We start from the raw sequence: 17,091 nt of genomic DNA, 5'->3' as shown, positions 1-17,091 counted from the left end.
GAATTCTTGCCCCAACAGTCGGAAAATTTGGGTTTATCAAATACTATTTTATAGTGTTCTTTTGTTTCTGAATATTGTGTACCTAAAATGTTCCACTGATTAACTTTTCTTTTTTTCCTATACAGCACAAATTGTTTTGATGATTATAGCTTTATAATATATTTTGAGATCTGGGACTGCTAGGCCCCCTTCCAATTTTTTTCATTGATATTCTTGACCTTTTATTCCTTCATATTAATTTGTTGTTATTTTTACCAGGTCTAAAAAGTAATTCTTTGGTCACTTGATTGGTATAGCACTAAGTAAGTAATTTAGATAGTATTTTATTTTTATTATATTAACTTGGCCTAATAATGAACAATATATTTCCAGTTATTTATTTTGATCTCTTTATTTGTGTGAAGGGTTTTATAATTTTGTTTATATAGTTCCCCTGAATGTGCTGGAGGGGGACTCCCAAGTATTTGGCAATACCTGTAGTTATTTTAAATGGAATTTCTATTTCTATCCCTTCGGGGGGGGGGTAATATGCAGAAATGTTAATGTTTCTTACGTTTTTATTTTATATCCTACAACTGTGCTGATTTTAGTTAACTCATTAGGGTTCTCTCGGTAAACCATTCTATCAAATGAAAAAACTGACAGTTTTGATTTGTCTTTGCCTATACTTATTCCTTCAGTTTTTTTTCTTGTTGTTGATATTGTCTTATTGCTAAAGCTAGCATACAGACTACAATACTGAATAGAAATGGTAATTATCGAAATCCTTTCTTCACTTCTGATCTCATTGGAAAGAAGCCTAGATTATCCCAATTATAAACAATGCTTGCTCTTGGTTTTAGGTAGCCATTACTTATTTTAATGAAAGCTGTTTATTCAAGTGCTTTCTATTGTTTTTAATAGGAATATGTATACTATTTTGTCAAAAGCCTAAATGCATTGAAACAGTCAGGTGTGTGATTTTTGTTGTTGTTACTGATAGGGTCAATTAGGTTTATAGTATTTTCTAATATTGAATGAACCCTGCATTTCTGATATAAATCCAGCTTAGTCACAGTACATGATGTTTGTGAAATATTGCTATAAACTCCCAGCTAATACTTAAGTATTCGTATAAATATTCATTAAGAAATTGGCCTATAGTTTTGTTTATTTATTTTGATTCTTCCTGAATTAGATATCAATAATATTTATATCATAGAAGGAATTGAAAAGATGCTTTTCTTTACCCTGTTTTTATTTTTGAAATAACATTTAATTTTTCCCCAATTATACATAAAAACAATTTTTAACATCTGAGGATTTTTAAGCTTTGAGTTTCAAATTTTATTCTTCCCTCTCACCCTCCCTTATCCCTGAGATGGTAAGCAATCTGATTTATGTTAGATGTGTGCAATCATGTAAAACATTGCCATATTAGTCATTTTGTGCAAGAAAACATAAAGAAGGGGAAAAATATCAAATATTAGTAAAAATACAATAAATATAGAAATACAGTTCAGACAACATTAGTTCTTTCTCAGATAGCATTTTTCATCATAAGTCCTTTAGGATTGTCTTGGATCACTGTATTGCTGAGAATAGCTAAGTCAATCACTGTTGCTCATCATAGAGTGCTCTATTACTGGGTACAATGTTCTCCTGATTCTCTCACTTCACTTTGTATCAGTTCATGTAAGTCTTTCCAGGTTTTTCTGAAATGCTCTTGCTTGTCATTTTTTTAAAAAATTTTTTAATTAATTTATTTCTCTTTTTTGAAATAGTATTTTATTTTTTAATTGCATCCAAAGACAAATTTTAGCAATCTTTTTTTAAAAATTGAGTTCTAAATTTTCTATTTAACATCTAAAAATAAAATAAAGATAAAAAAATTGAGTTCCAAATTTTCTCCCTCTCTAAGATGACTTGTCATTTCTTATAGCACAATAATTTTCCATTACAATCATACACCACAATCTGTTCAGCCATTCCCCAAATGATGAGGATCCTCTCAATTTCCAATTGTTAGCCACCACAAAAAAAACAACAACATTTTTTGTATAAATCGGTTCTTTTCCCTTCTTAAAACTCTCTTTGGGATACAGACCTACTAGCAGTAGTATTGCTTGATCAAGGGGGATGCTCAGTTTGGTTGCCCTCTGGGAATAGTTCCAAATAACTTTACCATCAGTTGACAACACTATCAACAGTGAATTAGTGATGCAGTTTTCCCACATCCCTTCCAACATTTATCATTTTCCTTTTTTTGTCATATTAGCCAATCTGATAGGTTTGAGGTGGAACCTCATGAGTTGTTTTAATTTGCATTTCTCTAATCAAGTAATTTAAAATATTTTTTAATACAACTATAGATAGCTTTTCTTCATCTGAAAAATATCTGTTCCTATGCTTTGACCATTCATCAGTTGGAGAATGACTTGTAGGCTTATAAATTTGACTCAGGTCTTTATATACTACATATATTTCAGAAATGAGGCCTTTATCAGAGATACTTGCTATAAAATTTCCCCTCACATTTTATGTTTTCTTTCTAATTTTGGTTGCATTGGTTTTGTTTGTGCAAAAACTTTTAAATGTTATATAATCAAAATTATCCATTTTATATCTCATAATATTTTCTATATCTTGTTTGGTCCTAAAATCCATATATATATATATATATATATATATATATATATATATATATATATATATATATGACAGATAAACTATTCCTTGATCTCCTAATTTGCTTATGGTATCACCATTTTGGTGTAAATTGTGTACCTATTTTGACCTTATCTTGGTACACAATGTGAGATGTTGACCTATATCTAGTTTCTGTCATGCTGATTTCCAGTTTTCCAGCTTTTGTCAAAAAATGAGTTTTTGTCCAAAAAACTTGGCTCTTTGAGTTTAGGTTACTGTGAGTTACATAGTTTGAGTTACATAGGTTGCTATGGTCATTTACTATTATCTAATGCACACTTAATCTATTTCATGGATCCACCACTCTATTTCTTAGCCAGTACCAGATTGTTTCAATAATTATTGCTTTATAATACAGTTTGAGATCTAGTAGGGCTAGACCACCTTTAACCTTTTTTTTCATTGATTTCCTTGATATTCTTTACCTTTTGTTTTTCTAGATGAATTTTGTTGTTATTTTTCAAGCTCTACAAAATAATTTTTTGGTAGATAGACTGGTATGGCACTGAATAAGTTGGTTAATTTGGGTAGAATTGTCATTTTTATTATATTGGCTCAGCTTACCCATAAGCAATTAATATTTTTCCAATTGTTTAGATCTGACTTTATTTGTGTGGAAAGTGTTTTGCAATTGTGTTTATATAGTTCCTGGGTTTCTCTTAGCAGGTAGACTCCCAAATATTTTATAATGTCTACAATTATTTTAGAAGGAATTTCTCTTTCTGTCTCTTGCTACTGGGTTTTCTCAGTAGTATACAGAAATGCTGATGATTTATGTGGGTTTATTTTGTATCCTGCCACTTTGCTAAAATTGTTAATTATTTCAAGTAGTTTTTTAGTTGATTCTCTAGGATTCTCTAAGTATACAATTATATTATCTGCAAAGAGTGATAGTTTTATTTCCTCATGGCCTATTCTAATTCCTCCAATTTCTTTCTCTTCTCTTATTGTTACAGTTTTAGTGTTTCCAGTACAATATCAAATAATAGTGGTAATAATGGGCAACCTTGCTTCACTCTTGACTTTATCAGGAAGGGTTGTAATTTATCCCCATTATAGATACTGCTTGCTGCTGGTTTTAGATAGACACTACTTATTTTAAACTACATTTAATATCGGCACTAAATTTGTTTTGTTTTTGTAAATAGTATTTATTTTTTCCAATTACATGTAAAGATAGTTTTCATCAACATTCATTTTTATAAGATTGAGTTCCAAATTTTTCTCCCTCCCTCACTCCCTTTCTCCCCCTCTCCCCAAGACAGCAAGCAATTTGATATAGGTTATAAATGTGTGATCATGGTATTTTTTTTAATTAATTTTTTGTTTGCAACATTCACTTCCATAAGATTTTGAGTTCCAAATTTTTTCCTCCTCCCTCATCTCCCCCTTCCCCAAGACACCATGCAATCTGATATAGGCTCTATATATACATTCATATTAAACCTATTTTCACATTTGTCATGTTGTGAAGAATTAGAACCAATGGGAGCAACCACAAGAAAGAATACAAAGAAAACAAAAATGTGAAAATAGTATGCTTTGATCTGCATTCAGACTCCATAGCTTTTTCTCTGGAGGTAGACATCAATCTTTTAGAACTGTTTTGGATCATTGTATTGCTGAGAAGAGCTAAGTCTATCATAGTTGATCATCACACAAATTTCTCCTGGTTCTGCTCACTTCGCTCAGCATCAATCCATATAAGTCTTTCCAGGTTTTTCTGAAGTCCATCTGCTCACCATTTCTTATAGCACAATAGTATTCCATTACATTCATATACCATAACTTGTTCAGCCATTTCCCAATTGATTGCCATTCCCTCAATTTCCAATTCTTGACCAACACAAAAAGAACTTCTATAAACATTTTTGTACATATAGGTCCTCGTCCCTTATTTACGATCTCTTTGGGATACAGACCTAGCAGTGGTACTGCAATATCAAAAGGTATACTTCCAAATTTCAGCAATATATTTGTGTTGTAAAAGGAATTTGGTAGGACTCCTTTAACTATTTTTCCAAATAATTTAAATAATATTGGAACTGTTCTTAAAATATTTGGGAGACACTGCTAAGTCTATATTCCAAAAACATTTGTACAAAAGTATTTATAGGGGCAGTTAGGTGGCACAGTGGGTACAGCACCGGCCCTGGAGTCAGGAGGACCTGAGCTCAAATCTGACCTCAGACACACAATACTTCCTAGCTGTGTGACTCTAGGCAAGTCACTTAACCCCAATTGTCTCACCCCCACCTTCACCCCCCCAAAAAAAAGAAAAGCATTTATAGCAGTTCTTTTTGTGGTGGCTAAGAATTGGAAATCAAGATGTCCATCAATTGGGGGAATAGCTAAACAAACTGTGGCATATGATTATAATGGAATATTATTATGCCATAAGAAATAACAAGCAGGATGATTTCAGAAAAACCTGGAAAGAATTATATGAACTGATGCAAAACAAAGTGAGCAGAACCAAAAGAACACTGTACACAGTAACAGCAATAGTCTACAAGGAAGAACTGTGAATGACTTAGCCATTCTTAGCAATATAATGATCCAGGACAATCCCAAAGGACTCATGATGAAACATGCTATCCATCTCCAGAGAAGGAATTGATACTATCTGAATACAGGCTGAAGCATGATATTGTTTACTTTCTTTCATCCTTTTTTTATTTGAGTCTTCTTATACAAAATGACTAATACGGAAATGTTTTTACATGATTACATATGTATAAATTATATCAAATTGCTTACCATCTCAGGGAGAGCGGCAGGGGAGGAAGAGAGGGATAGAATTTGGAACTCAAAACTTTTTTTTAAATGTTTAAAGAAATTGTTTTAACATGTAATTGGGGTAAAAATAAAATATTTAAAAATATTTGGTAGAATTTACTTGTGAATCCATCTGGCTCTGAGAATTTTTTCTTATGGAACTCATTTATGGCTTGTTCAATTCCTTTTTCTAAGATGAGGTTATTTAAGTATTTTATTTAGTTTTCTCTTAATCTGAGCAATTTATATTTTTGTTAAATATTTATCCATTTCACTTAGGTTGTTAGGGGTTTTTTTGGCATATAATTGGCCAAAATAGTTCCTAATAATTGCTTTAATTTTCTTCTCATTGGTGGTGAATTCACCCTCTACATTTTTGATACTGGCAACTTGGTTTTTTTAAATCAAATTAGCCAGTGGTTTATCTATTTTATTGCTTTCCTCCATAAAACTAGCTCTTAGTTTTATTTATTAGTTCAATGTTTTTCTCACTTTCAGTTTTATTCATCTCTCTTTTAATTTTCAGAATTTCCAATTTTGGGTTTAATTGAGGATTTTCAATTTGTTAGTTTTCTAGTTATTTTTAGGTGCATGCCCAATATATTGACCTACTCTTTTTCATTTTATTGGTGTAAGCATTTAGAGATATAAATTTTCCCCTAAGTATTGCTTTGGATATATCCAATGAATTCTGGTATAATATCTCATTGTTGTCATTCTCTTTAATGAAATTATTGTTTCTATGATTTGTTCTTTGACTCACTTGTTCTTTAAGACTAGATTATTTAGTTTCCAAGTAATTTTTAATATTTCCATAGCCAGTTTTTTAATGTAATTTTGATTGCATTATGAACTAAAAAGGATGCATTTAATATTTCTGCTTTTTCTGAATTTGTCCGTGAGGTTTTTATGCCCTAATAAATGGTCAATTTTTGTGTAGTACCACATGCTGCTGAGAAAAAGGTATATTTCTTTCTATTCACATTCAATTTTCTGCAGAGGTCTATCATATCTAACTTTCCTAAAATTCTGTTCGTCTCTTTAACTTGTTTCTTGTTCATTTTTTGGTTAGATTTATATAGTTCTGAGAAGGGAAGGTTGAGGTCACCCACTAGTATAGTTTTACTCTAGTTCTTCCTGTAATTTTTCCTTTAAGAATTTGGATGCTATATCATTTGGCACATATATGTTTAGTACTGATGTTACTTCATTGTCTATGGTACCTTTTAGCAAGTTGTAGTTTCCCTGCTTATCTCTTTTAATTAGATCTATTTTTATTTTGCTTTGTCTGAGATCATGGATGCTATCCTTGCATTTTTTTCAACTTCAGCTGAAGCACAACAGATTCTTCTTCAGCCTTTTACTTTTCCTCTGTGTGCCTCTGCTTTAAGTGTTTCTTGTAAACAACATATTGTTGGTTTCTAGTTTCTAATCCATTCTATCTGCTTGTTTTACAGGTGAGTTCATCCCATTCCCATTCAGTTATGATTATTAATTGAGTTTTTCCCTCCATTCTATTCCTGCCCTCCCTTCCCCTTTCACTGTGAGCTCCTCAAAAGTGTTTTATTTCTGTCTACCACCTCTCCCAGTCCACCCTTCCTTCTATCAATCTCCCCCACCTTTCTTTTATCTCCCTCCCTTCCAATTTCCCTGTAGGCTTAGAGAATTAAGTATGGGTAATGTAATACTCTTTTACCTAGTGCCATCAAAGGGACTCCTATAATCTCCTTCTGACCAGTTGTCTGACCCCCTGCCATCTCTGGGCTGTGTTCTCTAGAAGCCACTGCCGCCAATGCATATGTTCCTAAGACCTGCTGCTGGCCTGTGCTGTGGCCTCCACTCTCACTCCAATGAGACAGACCTTTTCTTCTGATCTTCTAAGTTGCCTTGGGCTAGAAAATTGTTTCATCCTGACCTTTTGCTGGTTCTGCCTCTCCAGAATTCATTCTGAGATATTGTTTTAAAGTTGTTTTGAAAGGAATTTTTTTAATTTTTTTTTTTTTGCTATGCAGTGAGGTTAAGTGACTTGCCCTGGGTCATACAGCTAGTAAGTGTTATGTGTCTGAGGCTGGATTTGAACTCAGGTCCTCCTGCCTCCAGGGCTGGGCTCTATCCACTTCACCACCTAGCTGCCCCTTGGCAGGAATTTGAAAGTGCTCATGTGAGTCCCTGCCTTTACTCTACCATCTTGGCTCCACCTTCTATATTGTCTTACTATTGTCATTATCTTTAATTAAATTATTGATGATTTCTATAATTTGTTCTTTGACCACTCATTCTTTAACATTAAGTTTAGTTTCCAGCTAATTTTTACTATTTGCTTCAAAGGTCCTTTACTGAATGTACTTTTAGTTGCACTGTGATTATTAAAAGATGCACCTAATATTTGTTTTATCTACTTTTGTTTGTGACATTTTTGTGACTTAATGTTTGGCCAATTTTTTGAAGATACTATTCACAGGTGACAAACCGCTATACTCCTTTCTATTACCATCAATGTTTTCCAGAGATATCTATGATATTTAACTTTTTTAAAAATTATATTAATTTCCTTCTTTCCTGTTTATGTTATGATTAGATTTAGCTAGTTCTGAAAGAGATAATAGGAGGTCTCTAGCTAGTATAGTTTTACTGTATTTCCTCTTGTTCATTCTATTTTTCTTTAGAATTTGAATGCTATGTCATTTGCTACAAATATGTTCCATATTGATATCAATTCACTGTCTCTGATACCTTTCAGCAAAATGTAGGTTACCTGTTTATCTCTTTCAGTTAGACCTAGTTTTGCTTTTGCTTAGTGTGATACCATGATTGCCACACTACCACACCTCCTCTCCCTCCTTCCCCCCTTTCTAGTTCAACTGAAGCATAATAGATTCTGCTCCAGCCTCTTATTTTAACTCTATGTATATCTTGCTATTTCAAATGTGTTTCTTGTAAACAACATAATGTTGGATTCTGGTTTCTAATCCTTTTTAATATCCACTTCCCTTTGAATGAGTAATTTCATTCAATTAACATTCACAGTTGTGACTGCTATGTATTTTCCTATACTTCCTATGTATTTCTTATACTTCTCCTCTGTTATCCTATTTTCTCTCAAGGCTGTTTTGCTTCTGATCTCTTCCTCCTATCATCTACTCTCCTTATTTTCCCAAGGTTTCTAGTGATGATAAAGTTCTGAGGAGTTACATGTATCCTCTCCCTATGCAAGAATGCAAAGGTATAACCTTGTTTAGTACCTTATAATTCAGTACCTTATGTTTTACCTTTTTATACTCTTGAGATCTGTGTTTGAATGTTATATTTTCTATTCAGTTATGGTCTTTTCAATAGGAATGCTTGAAAGTTTTCTATTTCATTAAAGGTCTTTCCTTATTATTTAAATTCTTTATTTCTGGCTGCTTACAGCATTTTTTTCTCTTGACCTATGAGTTCTTTAATTCGGCTACAATAGTCCTGAGAGTTTCTTTCAGATGACCAGTGACTTCTTTGGATTTCAACTTTGCCTTCTGGTTCTTAAGAAATCTGCACAATTTTCCTCTATCATTCCCTGAAATATGATGTTTAGGATTTTTGTTCATGGATTTCAAGTAGTTCAATGATCCTTAAATTATATTTCCTCAATCTATTTTCCAAGCCAGTTGTTTTTCCTAAGAGATATTTCACATGTTCTATTTTTTTTTTCAGTCTTGTGAGTTTGTTTTATTATATTGTAGTGTCTCCTGGAGTCATTAGTTTCCATTTGGCCAATTCCAATTTTTAAGTTGTTTTCTTCTATAAGTACTTTCTTTACAAAACTGTTAATTCTCCATTCATAACTCTCTCACACAGCTCTTATCTCTCCATTTTTGTCTCTATTGCTTTTATTTGGTTTAAAAAAATTTTTAAACTAATTTTTAATCTCTTTAATTCTTCTAAGAATTCTTGTTGGACTTCTGTCCAATCTACACTTTTCTTTTAGGTTTGCTTGTAAATGTTTTCAAAGTCATTGTCTTCTCCTCTGTTCATATCTTGAGCTTCCCCGTCACCATAGTAGCTTTTTATGGTTGAGTTCAACCATTTTCTCATTCTTCCAGCCTACTCCCCTACTTTGGACTTCATGTTAGTTCTGCCTCTGCTCATTTCTGGGAAGCATATCTGGCCTGAGTTTCTGTCTTTTTATGTCCTTCTTCTATTTAATTCATTCTGGGGGCTTTTAAGTTTTTGGTGCTTTCAAGGTAGTGTGTTCTGGGGAGATATTTGTTCACTACCCTCCCGGTATGAACTTTGCAAGTTCCTCAAATAGGTTTGTATCTATTGGGTTGTGCGTGTGACTGATTTTCAAGCAGACAGCACTGGACTCAATTACTATTAATTTAATAGTAATAACGAAGCAAGTTCTGCAGGTTCATAATGAATGAAATATTGGACTCCCCTTTGGTCTTGGTTTCTTGCCCTGGTTATTCCACCGCAGACTTATGTGCTGGGCTAAAGGTTTGAACTGAATTCCTCTTCTGCTCTTGGGCTCAGAGTCACAAAACCAAGTTCTTAGAACTTGTTCCCTCCTCCATATACAACCTGGGCCTCTCTCACATCTTCAACCACTCCTCTCTACCCTAGAACAATGACCTGAAGCTGGGTAATGGGTGACAGCTGCCACCTGGCATCCTGTTCCCAGAGCTGGTTTAGGAGTACTCTAGTATCTCTTTCTGCCCTGATGTTTATTCTCAGTCCCCCTATGGCCCTGTGTGCTAGATGTTCCACACTACTGCCACTGCTGCTTACCACCACACTATGGTAAGCTTCCTGGTCAGTCTGCATCCCTGTGTCCACAGACCTCTCTACATCCTAAACTGCCCTAACCTGGAAAAATGACTCACGGTGACTTTTTCTTGGCTTTCCCAATCGGAATCCAGTCCAGTGTGTTTTCTTAGGGCTGTGGTGAAGGTATGTTGAGAAAGGTAGGCAAAACGCTGACTCTTACTCTATCATCTTGACTCTGACCTCATTTTTAAAGAGAAATTGCTCTCTCCAAAATCACTAATGATCTCTTAACTGCTCATATATTGGCCTTTTCTTGATCTTTGTGCTTAGTTTTGACACTCAATAACTCTTCGATGCTCTCTTTTCTCTAGTTTTCCTGACATTACTTTCTCCTGGTTTGTCCCTTATACGTCCGACTGCTTCTTTTTCAGTTTCTTCTGCTGGATCTTCAACTTAGTCATGCTCACTAAACATAGATATCACCCAAGGATTTATCCGGGAACCTCTTGTCTTCCCCCTCTATTCTACTTCACTTGGTAATCTCATCATCTCCCATGGATTCAATTATCATTTCTATGCTGATGATTCGCCAATTTACTTACCAGCTCTAACCTCTCTCCTACCCTCCAGTCTTGCCATTTTCAATTGACTTTTGGACAACTCAAATTGTATGTCTTATAAACATCCTAAATTGGTATACGCCAAACTGAACTCATCTGTTCCTCCTCTCTAACTTCCCTACTATTCCAAAATATACTGTAATCCTGTCAGTCAGCTAGGCTTGCAACATTATTGTCACATTTAACTCATTCTCTTTCACTTTTCCATATCCTATTTGTCGCTAAGTCCTGTCCATTTTACTTTTATGATGTCTTTTTTTTTAATGGAGTTGGAGCTTTAATTTTTTTTTAAAGATCTCCCCATAGTAATAAAAAGTACAAAGACTAGACCTTCACATTTAAATTATATTATAAAATTACATATATGTGTGTGTGTGTGTGTGTGTATATATATATACATATATATTTATATATATATATATGTGTGTGTGTGTGTGTGTGTGTGTGTGTGTGTGTATATATCAGGAGACAGCTGGCAGAGTTAATGGCCTGAGAGAATCCAGACTCTCTCCATCACAACAATGGACATATTCTGATGAAGCACCCATGGAAAACAGTAAAGAGTTCACAGCATAATCTGAGAATGTGAACAACTCATAGATGTTTTCAAAGAGTCTAGTTTGACGCATTTCCAAATCAACATGAAAAGGGGTAGGGGGAAAGAGGAGGAGGAAATCTAATTTACATGAAGAAATGGCTTTGCTCATCATAACTTAGCAGTCAAGACCTACTGTCTCTTTGAAAGGCCACCTCTCCTCTTATTATCTCCAATTTATCCTGTATATAGCTTGTTTGTACATGGCTGTTTGCAAGTTGTCTTTCCACATTAGACTGTGAGCTCCTTGACAATTAGGGACTGGGTTTTGCCTTTTTTTTTATCCAGCACTTAACAGTGTCTGATACGTAGCAAGAGCTGAATGAATGTTTACTGATAGACTGAAGACATCAATGCCAATATCCAACAGAGACCAGGAATGGCTGAATGTAATTTGGCAAATGAAAAATTAAGTATAATGACTGCATATCAAATCCAGAAGAGCTCTATTCTTATGAGTTCTATTACTGAATTTGTGACATGTCACAATGGTTTTGAAATTCAAGAGCTGAGAATATGAATTATCACTTCCCCACTAATAGGAAACTCACCATTTATTAGCTAACTCTAATTTTCCCCCCAAAAAAGAGCAATCTGGTAACTGATTACTGAAGTTCAAAAAAATTAAAACTATCACATTCTTTTAAGTTGTTAGATAGAATGCACTAAAAAAGGATAGAGCTTTTTGTGGTTAAAGAAATGACTAAAGCATTTCTGCAGATATATCAATTCAGAAATGCTTAGAAATCTGACATCACAACCTTGCTCTCCAAGTATTATGGATAGAACATTTACCTTCTTTCCTAAACAAAGTTCTAAATTCACTCAGTCCATTTGCACACAGTATGCAAAAATAAAAATATGAATGCTTTTGAAAACAGAAGAATATGCAACTTACTAGTTGTAGACCTGTTATTATTTCAAAATGAAACAAAGCTGGCAAGGATCACTGAGCAGAGAGACTAGCCTCCCAGGAGGCTAGAACAAGGCAAGTTTAATATGATAAAATTTAACTAGGATAAATGTAAAGTCCTATACTTTCTTACAAAAATACATACTGCAAGTATAGAATTCAGGAGGTATATCTAGTAGGTTTTAGTGGAATGCAAGCACAATAGGCGTCAACAGTATGATATAGCCAACATAACAAAATCAATCTTTTTTGTTGTTGTTCAGTTCTTTCCGTTGTATCCAATTCTTTGCAACCCCATTTGGGATTTTATTGGCAAAGATACTGGAGTGGTTTATAAAATTTGAACACAGGAAGATGAGTCTTCTTGACCTCTATTTGAAGACCTCCAAGGAGGGTAAACCCACCAATTCTTGTACTTTTAGACATCTGTTTTTGGAAGCTTGTCCTGTTATCAGGCCTAAATTTTACTCTTTAAACTTTCTTCCTGTTTCTCCTAGTTCTTCCCTCTGGGGCCAGTCAGTAAATCAACAAGAATTTATTAAGTGCCTACTCTACACCAGGAATTATGCCAGCCAAATACTGATGATACTAAGAAAGACCTAAAAAAACACCCAAAAAACAAAAACACAAACAAAAGCACTTCCCTTTCTCAAGGAGCTCACAGTCTAAGGGGGGAGACAAGTTGGAAAATAGCTATCTACAAACAAGATAAAGATAGCATAAACTGTAGATCATCAACAGAGGGAAGCCAATAATCTAAATGAGACTAGGAATGTCTGAAAATAATTTGGCAAATGAAAAATTAAATACAATGACTGCATGTCATAATGTATAATAACTGGGCACCTAGGTGGTCCAGTGGATAGAGCACTGGGCTTGGAAATCAGTGAGGCTCATCTCCATAAATTCAAATCCAGCCTCAGATATTTATTAGCTCTTTGACCTGGGCAAGTTGCTTAACCCTGTTTACCTCAGTTTCCTCATCTGTAAAATGAGCTGGCAAAGGAAATGGTAAATCATTCCAGTATCTTTGCCAAGAAAGTCTCAAAATGGGTCACAAAGTATCAGATAGGACTGAAACAACTGAACAACAAAATTGCACATCAAATCCAGCAGAGCTCTCTACTATTATGAATTCTATTACTGAACTGAAGTGATACGTCACAATGGCTTTGAAATTCAGGAGCAGAGAGTATGAAGTAAGAGACAGGTGCATGGTAGGTACTTAATAGATTCTTGTTGACTTACTAACTAGAATTAAGGGAGAAAGTCTTCCTGTAAAAAGTAGAATTTTAGCTGAGATCTTGAAGGAAAACAGAGAGGCCAAGAGACAGAGATGATGAAGAAGAAAATTTCATGCATGAGGGGACAGCCAGTGAAAATAAGCAGAATCAGGAGATGAAGCATTTTGTGCAAAGAACAATATTGAGGCTAGTGGCATTGAACTGAACAGTACTTGGTAGGGAACAAAGTGTAAGAATAATGGACAGGTAGGAAGGTATCAAGTTATGAAGAGTTCTGAATACCAAACAACGTTTTATATTTAATTATAGAGGTGATAGGGAGCCACTGGAGATTATTAAATGGGGGTTGTCATAGTCAGACACTTACTAGCCCAGTGATAACCCGTTTCCCTTAGATTCCTTAGCAGTAAAATGGGGATAATAATAGCACCTATCTCATAGAGTTGTTGTGAGGAATAAATGAGATAATATTTGTAATGGGCTTTGAAGTACCTGGCATGGCAGCACTATATAAATGCTTATTCCCTTCCCCTTCAGTTCTGCACTTTAAGAAGACCACTTTGATAGATGGACGGAAGATGGAATGGAGACACACTTGAGGCAAGGAGACCAGCCAGCAGGCTGCTCCAATTGTCCAGGCGTGAGGTCCTGAGGGCCTGCAGTGGGACTGTGACAATGTCAAAGAGAGAAGGGCACATTACAAAGGTAGATAGGAAGATAGGACTTGGCAACAGATTGGATATGGGGGTTAAGGAAGAGTGAAGAGGTGAGGATGAGAGCTAGGTTGAGAGCCTAGACACTGAGAAATAGTGGTGCCCTCAACAGTAATATGGAAGTTAGAAAAAAGGAAAGGATTATGGGGAAAAGATAAAAGACTGCAGTTTTAGACATGATATTGTTAGAAGTAGGCCTAATACCAGCCAGCATTCTCATACTTCAAATTTTATGAGGCACTCGCAAATCATTGAAGAGTTTAACCAAAGGAGATTTATTTTGCCCTAACATAGTAAGGATATACAACAAAGACATAACAGCACTTAGCTTCTCTGGACATGGTTCTCCTAGTCTCTATACGGTGAGAAGGGTATGGTTAACTTGAATGGTCTTCACAAATACACCAAGTCGGAGGGGCCCCAACTGCACACGGGTGGGACTTTTAAAGCCCTTAAGAGAATAGGTTGTGACAGGTAAACAGGCGGCAATCAGGTCATGAGGTCATTTTGTCTCCTCTTAGAGAAAGCTATTCTCTGCCACAGGAAGATCAAAAATGGATGAAGATCAAAGGAATTGATTAGAGAGATATAAAAGGAATGCCTTGCCTCAGTGAAAGCCCAATTGAGGCTATGTAATAAATTTGTAGTGGACCTAGGCTACACAGTTTCATGATTTTCTCCAGCTTCGTTCAGTATCATATAAATAAAAATAAAAGGCAAAACAGAACAAGTCTGATCCCTGTGTCACATGGCAATGCTTCAAAAACTTCGACACAGCTATTACGTCCTCTCTGACTTTTCTTTTCTCCAGGCTAAATATGTCCAATTCCTTCAATTGAACTTCATCTGGCATGAACTCAAAGCCCTTCACCATTCCAGTTGTCCTAGTCTGTAAACATCTCCAGCTTATCAATGGCCTTCTTAAATACACAGTACCCTAACCTGATACAATACTGTTGATGAGGTCTGACAAGGACGGAATACACTGAGCTTATTATCTACATATTCCTGGAAGCTAGGCCTCTCTTAATGTTAGCTCAAGAATGTATTAGCTTTTTTGGTTGTCACATCACATTGGTGTCTCATATTGAGCTTGACGTAGATCTTTTTTTCAGAACAACTGTAGCCTTTCCATACCTCCTCCATCTTATATGTGAGGAGTTGATTTTTTTAGGTCTAAGTACAAGACTGGACATTTATCCCTACTGAATTCTATCTAATTAGATTCAGCCCCAATCTCAAGGTTACCAAAACACCTGTGGATTCTGACTGCTATCTAGGGTGGTGGCTATCCTTCCCAGCACTGTTTCATCGGCACATTAAATGAATATACCGTCTATTTGTTGTTGTTATTCAGTCATTACAGTCATGTCCACTCTGTGTGACACCATTTGGGGTTTTCTTGAAAAAGATGCTGGAGTGGTTTGCCATTTCCTTCTCTGGCTCATTTTACACATAAGGAAACTGAGGTAAACAGGGTTAAATGACTTGCCCAGGGTTGCATAGCTACTACGTGTCTGAGGCCACACTTGAATTCAAGTCTTCCTGACTTCAGGCCAGCACTGTCTCCACTATATCACCTAGCTGCCTCTATACTATCTATGCCTGTGTCCAAGTCATTGATAAAAATGTTAGGAATAGGGTCAAACTAAGATCCCTGGATACTGGAGACTTCCTGCATTAGTAGAAGACAACAAACGATTAATAATTAACTCCTCTATGAGTTTGGTCACCCAATCAATTCTCAATTCATTTGATTGTATTATCGTCTAATCCATATCTCTATCTCCTCCACAGGAGTAATAATTCAAAAGCTTTTCTAAAATCTGGGTAAACTACATCCACAACATTTTCCTCATCACTAGTTTAGAAATCCTGTCAAAAAAGGAAATCAGTTTAAACTGGTATGACTTGTTCTTGATGAATCCCTTTATAATCACTGCTTCACTTTCTATATCCTAAAAATTCTGAATGCCTCATTTAGCCTACCTCACAAGCCTCCATGCTCCAGGAGGGATGTGCAAACTGACCCATAGACTTGTACTGAGAACACAGGATTTTCCCTTCTGTTGCAGAGACTGGCTAGCATACCCCATCCTCTGTCTATACACCACCTCACTGCCACAAGCAACACGTACTGGTTCTGTCCATCCATATGATAGAGAAATAGGAATCAGGCTAGTTTTTGCATGGAGCAACCCCTAAGTTAGGAAACTTAAAGCTGTAGAATCTCTGTTTAAAACACATACCCTACCCTTCTCTAACCCTGTAAAATGTGGTAAAAATTGAATTTCTCAGCCAGAGAAGGAATAAATGGGAACTATGGAAGTAACTGGGCTAACAAGGCCAGTATGATGATCATTGAGGTATCATTTTAAAAGATGCAGAAAATACGACAGAAGGGAAGGCCAGAGGAAAGCATGGACAGGCAGGACAGCTTGGAAAGCTGCAATGTACATAATAGAGATCTGCAGTTTCATGTACAAACTTCATTTTCTTTCCCACTGTGTATGTGGAAATGACCATTTTGATGTTAAATTCATAATAAAAAATAGAAGAGAGAAGAAAAAGTATAAGATAATATAAAGGAAAATATACAAATAAAAAGCATAATCGTGAACAAGAATGGGATTAATTCTACCATAAAAGAGAAGAGAATAGCAGAATGGATTAAAAAGCATAATACAACAATGTTATTTACAAGAAAAGGGCTTCAAACAGATTCACTCAGAATTAAACTACGGGACTACAGAAGAATCTATCATGCTTCAGGTGAACTCAAGAAAGAAGGGAA

At 35.2% G+C, this 17,091-nt stretch overlaps 1 protein-coding gene across 3 annotated transcripts in view; it reads right to left on the bottom strand.

Annotated features, from left to right (window-relative positions):
* Positions 1-17,091, bottom strand: part of PRDM15 (PR/SET domain 15) — a 178,280-nt gene that overhangs the window by 138,968 nt on the left and 22,221 nt on the right. The window lies entirely within an intron of this gene.

Source organism: Phascolarctos cinereus, unplaced genomic scaffold (assembly GCF_003287225.1).
Source record: "Phascolarctos cinereus isolate Bilbo 61053 unplaced genomic scaffold, phaCin_HiC Scaffold_726;HRSCAF=1367, whole genome shotgun sequence".
In the NCBI taxonomy this organism is placed as follows: Eukaryota; Metazoa; Chordata; class Mammalia; order Diprotodontia; family Phascolarctidae; genus Phascolarctos; species Phascolarctos cinereus.
Note: the sequence above shows the minus strand (reverse complement) of the source record. Positions and strands in the feature narration are given on the sequence as shown.